We start from the raw sequence: 11,743 nt of genomic DNA, 5'->3' as shown, positions 1-11,743 counted from the left end.
GTCCCACCAGGGGCTCACAGTCTTCATCCCATTTCTCTATATGTTGCCAGCTTGTACTTCCCAAGCGCTTAGTACAGGGCTCTGCACACAGTAAGCGCTCAATAAATACAATTGATTGATTTAACAGATGAGGGAACTGAGGCACAGAAAAGTGAAGCGACTTGCCCGAGTTAACACAGCAGACAAGTGGTGGGGCCGGCATTAGAACCCAGGTCCTTCTGAGACCCAGGCCCATGCTCTATCCACTAGGCCATGCCAACTTGTACTTCCCAAGCACTTAGTACAGTGCTGGGCACACAGTAAGCGCTCAATAAATACGACTGAATGAATGAATGCTGCTTTGGGGCTTAGAGGGAGGACTACTTTGGATAGCTGGCTGTCCCTGGCTCTGGGTCCCAAGGGCAAATCAACAGTTTCTTGACTACATCCAAGGGATGCTTTAATTAACTGGCAAGTGGCCAGTTCCTCCATAACATGTTATTTTCAACACGGGTTTTAATTACAATGCTGTTGAGGAATTAGGGAATATTCTTCTAACCACCTGCATCCTTCATTTATTACTGAGCACTTACTGAACAATACTCTGCACCGAGTAGCTAGCTAGCTCTCTTCCTCCCTTCAAGGCCCTACTGAGAGCTCACCTCCTCCAGGAGGCCTTCCCAGACTGAGCCCCTTCCTTCCTCTCCCCCTCGTCCCCCTCTCCATCCCCCCCATCTTACCTCCTTCCCTTCCCCACAGCACCTGTATATATGTGTATACGTTTGTACATATTTATTACTCTATTTATTTATTTATTTATTTAACTTGTACATATCTAGTCTATTTATTTTATTTTGTTAGTATGTTTGGTTTTGTTCTCTGTCTCCCCCTTTTAGACTGTGAGCCCACTGTTGGGTAGGGACTGTCTCTATTCGTTGCCAACTTGTACTTCCCAAACGCTTAGTACAGTGCTCTGCACACAGTAAGCGCTCATTAAATACGATTGATGATGATGATGATGATGATGAGTAAATGCTCAATAAATACCACTGATTGATTATGGTGAACACTGTACTCAGCGCGTGGGAGGGTACAACGGAGTAGACCGATAAAATCCCTGCACTCAAGATGCCTACCGCCTAACAAAATTACAGGCGGGGCAAAATTTCAAGACGTAAGTGCTATGTAGTGGGTGGGTGGGGGAGAGGAGGGAAAAGAGTATTTAAGAGAAGCAGCGCGGACTCGTGGCTAGAGCTCAGGCCTGGAGTCAGAAGGACCTGAGTTCTAATCCATAATCAATCAATCAATCAATCGTATTTATTGAGCGCTTACTGTGTGCAGAGCACTGTACTAAGCGCTTGGGAAGTACAAGTTGGCAACACATAGAGACAGTCCCTACCCAACAGTGGGCTCACAGTCTAGGAGGAGGAGACAGAGAACAAAACCAAACATATTAACAAAATAAAATAGATTAGATACGAACAAGTAAAATAGAGTAATAAATATGTACAAACATATATACAGGCTTTGGAGTCAGAGGTCATGGGTTCGAATCCCAGCTCCGCCGCTTGTCAACTGTGTGACTTTGGGCAAGTCACTTCACTTCTGTGGGCCTCAGTTCTCTCATCTGTAAAAGGGGGATGAAGGCTGTGTGCCCCCCGTGGGACAACCTGATCACCTTGTATTCTCCACAGTGCCTAGAACAGTGCTTGGCACAAAGTAAGCGCTTAAGAAATGCCATTGTTATTATTATTATTGTTATTGTTATTATTATTATTATTATTATTATTAACTTTTCTGAGCCTCAGTTCCCTCATCTGTAAATTGGTGATGAAGACTGTGAGCCCCACGTGGGACAACCTGATCACCTTGTATTCTCCCCAGCACTTAGAACAGTGCTTTGCACAAAGTAAGCGCTTAAGAAATTCCACTATTATCATTATTATTATTATTACTAACTTTTCTGAGCCTCAGTTCCCTCATCTGTAAATTGGGGATGAAGACTGTGAGCCCCATGTGGGACAACGTGATCACCTTGTATCCCCCCCCAGCGCTTAGAACAGTGCTTGGCACATAGTAAGCGCTTAACAAATGCCATCATTATTACTATTACTCCATTTATTTTACTTGTACGTATTTATTCTATTCATTTTATTTTGTTAATATGTTTTGTTTTGTTGTCCGTCTCCCCCTTCTAGACTGTGAACCTGCTGTTGGGTAGGGACCGTCTCTATATGTTGCCAACTTGTACTTCCCAAGCGCTTAGTCCAGTGCTCTGCACACAGTAAGCGCTCAATAAATACGATTGAATGAATGAATGAATGTACATATGTACAGGTGCATAATTATTATTTATGGAATACTTTAACCGGATTAACTGGGATCTACTGCAACACTCAGAACAGTGCTTGGCACAGAGTAAGAGCTTAAAGAGTACCATAATTACCATTATCATCATCAATCGTATTTATTGAGCGCTTACTATGTGCAGAGCACTGTACTAAGCGCTTGGAAAGTACAAATTGGCAACATATAGAGACAGTCCCTACCCAACAGTGGGCTATTATTATTACTAAGTTCTTCGTAGAGTAAAACGCAACCCAGTTAGGTAGACAGGGTCCCTGCCCAGCCGCTAGGCAAGGAGAAGTGCTCAATCCTGTCCATGGTCCCATGGCCTGCTCTGCTCCAGCCTGAACTGGTTGTGTGGCTACCATGGCATCATCAATCGTCATCAATCGTATTTATTGAGCGCTTACTATGTGCAGAGCACTGTACTAAGCGCTTGGGAAGTACAAATTGGCAACATATAGAGACAGTCCCTACCCAACAGTGGGCTCACAGTCTAAAAGGGGGAGACAGAGAACAAAACCAAACATACTAACAAAATAAAATAAATAGAATAGATATGTACAAATAAATTAAATAGAGTAAAAAATATGTACAAACATATATACATATATACAGGTGCTGTGGGGAAGGGAGGGAGGTAAGATGGGGGGATGGAGAGGGGGACGAGGGGGAGAGGAAGGAAGGGGCTCAGTCTGGGAAGGCCTCCTGGAGGAGGTGAGCTCTCAGCAGGGCCTTGAAGGGAGGAAGAGAGCTAGCTTGGCGGATGGGCAGAGGGAGGGCATTCCAGGCCCGGGGGATGACGTGGGCCGGGGGTTGATGGCGGGACAGGAGAGAGCGAGGTACGGTGAGGCTCCCCCCACCTCCCCGAGTGAGGGGCAAATGGGTAAGCTTTGGCTCGAGGAACTGTTCTGTATGTCTGGAGCATCCCTCTAATCTGCAAGCTCACTGTGGGCAGGGAACGTGTCCACCGTCCCTGGTAAAACAATAATAATGTTTGCACTGTCTCTGATGTAATAATAATGTTTGCATTTGTTAAGCGCTTATTATGTGCCAAGCACTATTCTGAGTGTTGGGATAGATACAAGTTATTAGGTTGTCCCACCCGGGGCTCCCAGTCTTGATCCCCACTTTACAGATGAGGTAACTGAGGCACAGAGAAGTGAAGTGACTCTCCCAAAGTCACACAGCTGACAAGTGGCAGATTAGAACCCACGATCCCTGACTCCCAAACCCGCGCTCTTTCCACTAAGCCTTATACTGCAATAATAATAATAATGATGAGGATGGTGTTTGTTAAGCGCTTACTATGTGCCAGGCACTGTACTAAGCCCTGGGGTGGATACAAGCAAATCGGGGTTGGACACAGTCCCTGTCCCATGTGGGGCTCGCAGTCTTAATCCCCATTTTCCACGCGGTAACAAGCACAGAGAAGTTAAGTGACTTGTCTGAGGCCACACAGCGGACAAGTGGCAGAGCTGGGATTAGAACCCATGACCTTCCGACTCCCAAGCCTGCGCTCTATTCACTGCATCATGCAAGCGCTTAGTACAGTGCTGAGCACACAGTAAGTGTGGAAGCAGCGTGGCTCAGGGGAAAGAGCCCGGCCTTGGGAGTAAGAGGTCGTGGGTTCAAATCCCGCCTCCGCCACTTGTCAGCTGTGTGACCTTGGGCAAGTCACTTAACTCCTCTGTGCCTCAGTTACCTCATCTGTAAAATGAAGATTAAGATTGTGAGCCCCACATCACCTTGTATCCTCCCCAGCGCTTAGAACAGTGCTTTGCACATAGTAAGCGCTTAACAAATACCAAAGTTATTATTATTATTATTAATCATAATAAATGCCATTATCTGATTGCAAAAGTTAGTAAAATGGGGGATGAAGACTGTGAGCCCCCCCGTGGGACAACCTGATCACCTTGTAATCTCCCCAGCGCTTAGAACAGTGCTTTGCACATAGTAAGCGCTTAATAAATGCCATTATTATTATTATTATTACTCTCCCAAGCATTTAGTATAATATTGTGCGCGCAGTAAGTGCTCAACAGATGCCACTGATTGATTTTAAAAGTTTGTTGCCGGCAGGGAACGTGTCTACCACCTCCGTAATAATAATGATGGTATTTGTTAAGCGCTTACTATGTGCCAAGCACTGTACTAAGGGCTGGAAGCACTGTAGTAAACAAGGCTGGATACAGTCCCTGTCCCACATGGGACTCACCATCTTAATCCCCATCTGACAGAGGTAACTGAGGCACAGAAGTGAATTGACTTGCCCAGGGTCACGAGCAGAGCGCATTGTTGGGTAGGGACCATCTCTATATGTTGCCAACTTGTACTTCCCAAGCGCTCAGTACAGTGCTCTGCACACAGTAGGTGCTCAATAAATACGAATGAATGAATGAATTAGAACCCATGACCTTTGGATTCCTAGACCCGTGCTCTATCCACTATGCCATGCTGCTTCTCACGTTCCCAAGCGCTTAGTACAGTGCTGTATTATTATTATTAGGTGCCGTCGAGTCGTTTCCGATTCAATCAATCAATCAATCGTATTTATTGAGCGCTTACTATGTGCAGAGCACTGTACTAAGTGCTTGGGAAGTACAAATTGGCAACACATAGAGACAGTCCCTACCCAACAGTGGGCTCACAGTCTAAAAGGGGGAGACAGAGAACAAAACCAAACATACCAACAAAATAAAATAAATAGGATAGAAATGTACAAGTAAAATAAATAAATAAATAGAGTAATAAATATGTGCAACCATATATACATATATACAGGTGCTGTGGGGAAGGGAAGGAGGTAAGATGGGGGGATGGAGAGGGGGACGAGGGGGAGAGGGGGAGGAGAGGGGGAGGAGGAGGGGGAGATTCATTGAGACTGTACGGATATATTTTCTCCAGAATGTGCTATCCCCTGCCATAATCCGCAACCTTTCTAATGGTTCTTCCATTATCGTTGTTACGGTCTCTAACCGTCTAGCCACCGATCTGCCTCTTCCACATTTTCCCTGGCCTTTTCCTAGCATCAGTGTCTTCTCCAGAGAATCAGTTCTCCCGATTATGTATCCAAAGTCTGCTCATCTAAGTGGAGTCATTTGGCCTTCCAAGACCACTTTGGCTTAATTTATTCCCAAATCCATTTGTTTGTTTTGGGGGCAGTCCAGAGTATTCACGAAAGCCTCCTCCAACACCACATTTCCAAAGAATCGATGTTCTTTCCAGCCTATTCTTTCACCGTCCAGCTTTCAGATGTCACTGGAAACACCACAGAGTTGACCATTTGTATTTTTGTGGCAATTGTTACAAATGCTCAACAAATGCCACTGATTGACTGCAAAACCTCATTGTGGGAAGGGTCTACCAACTCTGCTACGCTGTACGCTCCCCAACGCTTAGTACAGAGCTCTGCACACGGTCAGCGCTCAATGCATACGACGGATTGACTGAGCTTGGCCTTGGAATCCCCCCCAGGAGTCAGGCTTCGGGTGCGGGAATGAGGGGGAAGGAACCAGTTTCTACAACTTTCCTGAAGGGAACGGCTCCACTTTCCCTGAAGAGCTGGCGTGAAGAGAAGCAGAGGTGGGATGATCATCAGGAGATTAACAGCCCTGACGCCGGTTGTGGGAATTCTGTGTCAGGCTAACGGAGCTAAGGAACGTCACAGCATTTACTGATGGGGGAGTCCACTAGGCAGGGAATATGGCGACCCACTCTGTGTAATTTATTTATTTCTTTATATATAAAAAATATATTATATATATATTTATATTTTATATATTTTAATATATTATATAATGTAAAATATTGTGTAATATATTATTTATATTATATATTTATATACTTACAGTTTATATTTATATATTATATATTTATATACTTGTAGTTTGTATTTATATATTATATATATAATCCCCTTCTAGACTGAAAGCTCATTTTGGGCAGGGAATGTGTCTGCTATATTGCATGCTCCTGAGCACTCAGTACAGTGCTCGGCACACAGTCAGCACTCAAATACGGCTGAATGAACGTATTGTGCTCTCCCAAGAGCTCAGCACAGTATTCGCCACAGGAAGGACAGGAACAGGAAGTGCTCAGTAAATACCACTGATTAAAGGGGCCTAGAGTTGAGGAGGGATGAGACATCTTGGAGTGAATTAATAATAATAATAATAATAATGGCATTTATTAAGTGCTTACTATGTGCAAAGCACTGTTCTAAGCATTGGAGAGGATACAAGGTAATCATCATCATCATCAATCGTATTTATTGAGTGCTTACTGTGTGCAGAGCACTGTACTAAGCGCTTGGGAAGTACAAGTTGGCAACATAATCAGGTAATCAGGTTGTCCCACGGGGGTCTCACAGTCTTACCCCCCATTTTACAGATGCGGTAACTGGCACAGAGAAGTGAAGTGACTTGCCCAAAGTCACACAGCTGAGAAGTGGCGGAGCCTGGATTTGAACCCATGACCTCTGACTCCAAAGCCCGTGCTCTTTCCGCTGAGCCATGCTGCTTCTCAGAATTACTGATTATTAATCAAGGCACTCCTAAGTTAGGGATCATGAGGAAAACCTGTCTCTACAGTTATAAATGACTTTTTTAATCATATTAACATCCATTTCCCTCTCTAGACTGCAAGCTTGTTATGGGCAGGGTTTATGACTGCTAATCCTGCAGTATTGTACTCTCCCATACCATTGATTGACAAATACTGAGTCACCATGGAGTCAATCATTAATCAAGGCACTCCTAGGTCAGGGGTCAAGTGGAAAACCTGCCTCTGCAGTTATAAATGACTTACTTATTCATGTTAAAGTCAATCTGCCCCTCTAGACTTTATGGGCAGGGAAAGTGACTGCTAATTCTGTTGTATTGTACTCTACCAAGTGCTTCACACAGTCCTCTGCACACAGTAAGTGCTCAATAAGTACCACCTTGATTGATTTTTTTTAATAGCATTTATTAAGCTATTAGCTTTTAGACTGTGAGCCCACTACTGGGTAGGGGCTGTCTCTATATGTTGCCAACTTGTACTTCCCAAGCGCTTAGTACAGTGCTCTGCACACAGTAAGCGCTCAATAAATACTATTGATGATGATGATTAAGCACGTACTATGTGCAAAGCACTGTTCTAAGCGCTGGGGAGGTAACAAGGTGATCAGGTTGTCCCACGGGGAGCTCACAGTCTTCATCCCCATTTTATAGATGAGATAACAGAGGCACAGAGAAGTTAAGTGACTTGCCCAAACTCGCACAGCTGATAATTGGAAAAGCTGGAATTTGAACTCATGACCTCTGACTCCAAAGCCCGGGCTCTTTCCACTGAGCCACGCTGCTTCTCTGATTAATACTCTGTTCTGGACTCCTAAAGACCTAAAGCCTTGTGAATGCTATCATTGTTGTTTATGATACTGGGGGAATCTCTCTGATTAATACTCTGTTCTGGACTCCTAAAGCCTTGTGAATGCTATCATTGTTGCTTATAATACTGGGGGAATCCCCCTAATCCATCCTCCAGCCCTTTCAAACTACAAGCCACGAGGCGATTGAGAAGCTGCATGGCCTAGTGGGAGAGAGCACAGAGCTGAGAGTCAGAAGGACCTGGGTTCTAACCCCAGAACCGTCACTTGCCTGGGCCTCAGTTACCTGCTCTGTAAAATGGGAATTAAGACTGTGAGTCTCATGTGGGACACGAACTGTGTCCAACCTGATTAGCTAGAATCTACCCCAGGACATAAAAACAAAAAACAAAAACCTCTAAGAATGACAGTAACCTCACTATCGGCTCAAAACTAGTCTATTGTATGAGTAAATAACTCCAAAATGAGTATAGGGCTGTAACTCATTTTAGGATTGGTTTCCACGACTACACTGTAAATTCTTCTGGGCAGAGGGGCCTTGTCTACTTTGAGGACAGGGACTGTGGTTAGCACTTAGTACAGTGCTCTGCACATAGAAAGCACTCGATAAATATGATCGATTGATTCGTTATGCTACTTTACTCTTCCGATCACTCTGCACGATGCTCTGGCCCATTCACAATCATTCGTATTTACTGAGTGCTTACTGTTCAGAGCACTGCACTAAACACTTACTTGGGAGAGGACGATATAAAAATAAACAAGACATATTCCCTGCCCACAATGAGCTTACAGTCTAGAGAGGGAGACAGACGTTAATATAAATAAATTACAGATATGTATCCAAGTACATAAGTGCAGAAGCACTCAAACACCATTCAATCGCATTTACTGAGCGCTTACTGTGTACAGATTACTGTACTAAGCACTGGGGAGAGTACAGTACTACAATAAGCAGACGTATTCCCTGCCCAAAACTATCTTACAGTCAAGATGGGAAGACAGACGTTAATATACATAAATAAATTACAAATAATAATAATGATGGTATTTGTTAAAGCGCTTACTTTGCTTCAAGCACTGTTCTAAGCCCTGGGGGGCCAGGGGAATACAAGGTAATCAGGCTGTCCCATGTGCGGCTCAATCTTCATCCCCATTTTGAGGGAACTGAGGCACAGAGAAGTGAAGTGACTGGCCCAAAGTCACACAGCAGACAAGCGGCAGAGCCGGGATTAGAACCCACGACCTCTGACTCCCAAGCCCATGCTCTTTCCACTGAGCCACGCTGCTTTTCTGTAGCTATTCATTCAATCATATTTATTGAGTGCTTACTGTGTGCAGAGCACTGTACTAAGTGCTTGGGAAGTCCAAGTCGGCAACAGATACAGCCCCTACCCAACAATGGGCTCACAGGCTAGAAGGGGGAGACAGACAACAAAACAAAACAATCTAAGTGATGATTAACTGAATAATCAATTATCGGAGTACCCGGATTGTGAATCCCATGTGGGATAGGGGTTATGTCCAACTTGATTTAACGTACATCTGCCCTGGCATTTAGAAAAATGCTTGACACGTAGTAAGGGCTTAAAAAGTACCATAATCACAGTTATTACTTAGCGAGACTGCACAGCCCAGTCAAAGATGGAGAAAACTACTAATCAATCAATCAATCAATCGTATTTATTGAGCGCTTACTATGTGCAGAGCACTGTACTAAGCGCTTGGGAAGGACAAATTGGCATCACATAGAGACAGTCCCTACCCAACAGTGGGCTCACAGTCTAAAAGGGGGAGACAGAGAACAGAACCAAACATACCAACAAAATAAAATAAGTAGGATAGAAATGTACAAGTAAAATAAATAAATAAATAAATAAATAGAGTAATAAATATGTACAACCATATATACATATATACTACTATCAGACTATCAGAGCGGTTGGGAAATTCACTTTGAGGTTAGACACAGGTCTGTCAGATCTGCCCAGAGATTAAATCTGTAAACTCCTTTGATCTGCTAAATCTGTTATACCACAGTACTTTCCCAGGCGCTTAGTGCAGTGCTCTGCACACAGTGAGCGCTCAGTAAATACCACCGACTGGCGTTGTGCAGCGGTAGAAGTATCTGCAGAAATCGCATCCACTCTGAATGCAACGCGCCATACTAAGGAGCCCGGGCTTGGGAGTCAGAGGTCGTGGTTTCTAATCCCGGCTGCTACTTGTCAGCTGTGTGACCTTGGGCAAGTCACTTAGCTTTTCTGGGCCTCAGTTCCCTCACCTGTAAAATGGGGATAATAATATATCCCAAGCGCTTAGTACAGTACTCCGCACACTGAGAAGAGAAGCAGCGTGGCTCAGTGGAAAGAGCCCGGGCTTTGGAGTCAGAGGTCATGGGTTCGAATACCCGCTCCGCCACATGTCTGCTGTGTGACCTTGGGCAAGTCACTTAACTTCTCTGGGCCTCAGTTACCTCATCTGTAAAATGGGGATTAAGACTGGGAGCCCCCCGTGGGACAACCTGATCCCCTTGTAACCTCCCCAGCGCTTAGAATAGTGCTTTGCACATAGTAAGCGCTTAATAAATGCCATCATTATTATTATTGTTATTATTATAAATACGATTGAATGAATGAATGAATAATAATAACAATGGCATTTATTAAGCGCTTACTATGTGCAAAGCACTGTTCTAAGTGCTGGGGAGGTTACAAGGTGATCAGGTTGTCCCTCAGGGGGCTCAGAGTCTTCATCCCCATTTTACAGATGAGGTAACTGAGGCCCACAGAAGTGACTTGCCCAAAGTCACACAGCTGACAACTGGCGGAGCCCGGGTTTGAACCCATGACCTCTGACTCCAAAGCCCGGGCTCTTTCCACTGAGCCACGCTGCTTCTCCAGACTGTGAGCCCCAAGTGGGACAACCTGCTGATCTCGTATCTACCCCAGCGCTTAGAACATAGTAAGCACTTAACAAATCCCATAATTATTAAGTAGGAAGTAAAAACAAAGGTGCTTTCCCTGCTCACAGGGTGCTTACACTCTAATGGGTGATGTCAGATGGGAATCAGAGCCGACTTGTCCTGAATAAACATTACCACTGGTCCCGGGTTAAGAGCCAGACACCTCTGGGGCTGGAAATGAAATAATAAAGAGCCCCCAGGAAACTGAACAGCAACCAGATAAGGGGCAACCTTTCCGCAGACAGCCAAGGCCAACCTGAAAATCTTTATCGTTCTGATGGAAGGCCATGGGCCACACTTATCACAAACATCCGATCTTTAGGAGAGACTGCCTTATCACACACATACCATCCCTAGATGGAGAAGAAAAGGCCCCCAGAGTCCTTATCATAATAACACACATTCCAGGGGAGATGAGACACAAGCCATGGGTTCACTTCAAGGACACATTCCAAACTGGGGAGGAGGAGGTGGTGATTAAGGGGCGGGAGCTTTCATCATTTCCTCATCTATACTTGACTCAGCTGCCCGGATTGTACTTCCCAAGCGCTTAGTATAGTGCTCTGCACACAGTAAGTGCTCAATAAATACGATTGAATGAATAATAATAATAATAATAATGGCATTTAAGCACTTACTATGTGCAAAGCACTGTTCTAAGCGCTGGGGGGGGGTACAAGGTGATCAAGGTGTCCCACGTGGGGCTCACAGTTTTAATCCCCATTTTACAGATGAGGTAGCAGGCTCAGAGAAGTTAAGTGACTTCCCCAAGGTCACACAGCAGACACGTGGCGGAGCCGGGATTCAAACCCATGACCTCAGATTCCAAAGCCCGTGCTCTTTCCACTGAGCCATGCTGCTTCTCATCTTTGTACAGAAATGCCCCTTCCTTCCTTTCCCCCTCGTCCCCCTCTGCATCCCCACCCCATCTTACCTCCTTCCCTTCCCCACAGCAACTGTATATATGTATATATGTTTGTACACATTTATTACTCTATTTATTTTACTTGTACATATCTATTCTATTTATTTTGTTAACATGTTTGGTTTTGTTCTCTGTCTCCCCCTTCTAGACTGTGAGCCCA

This window comes from Tachyglossus aculeatus, chromosome 2 (assembly GCF_015852505.1).
Source record: "Tachyglossus aculeatus isolate mTacAcu1 chromosome 2, mTacAcu1.pri, whole genome shotgun sequence".
Classification (NCBI taxonomy): Eukaryota; Metazoa; Chordata; class Mammalia; order Monotremata; family Tachyglossidae; genus Tachyglossus; species Tachyglossus aculeatus.
Note: the sequence above shows the minus strand (reverse complement) of the source record.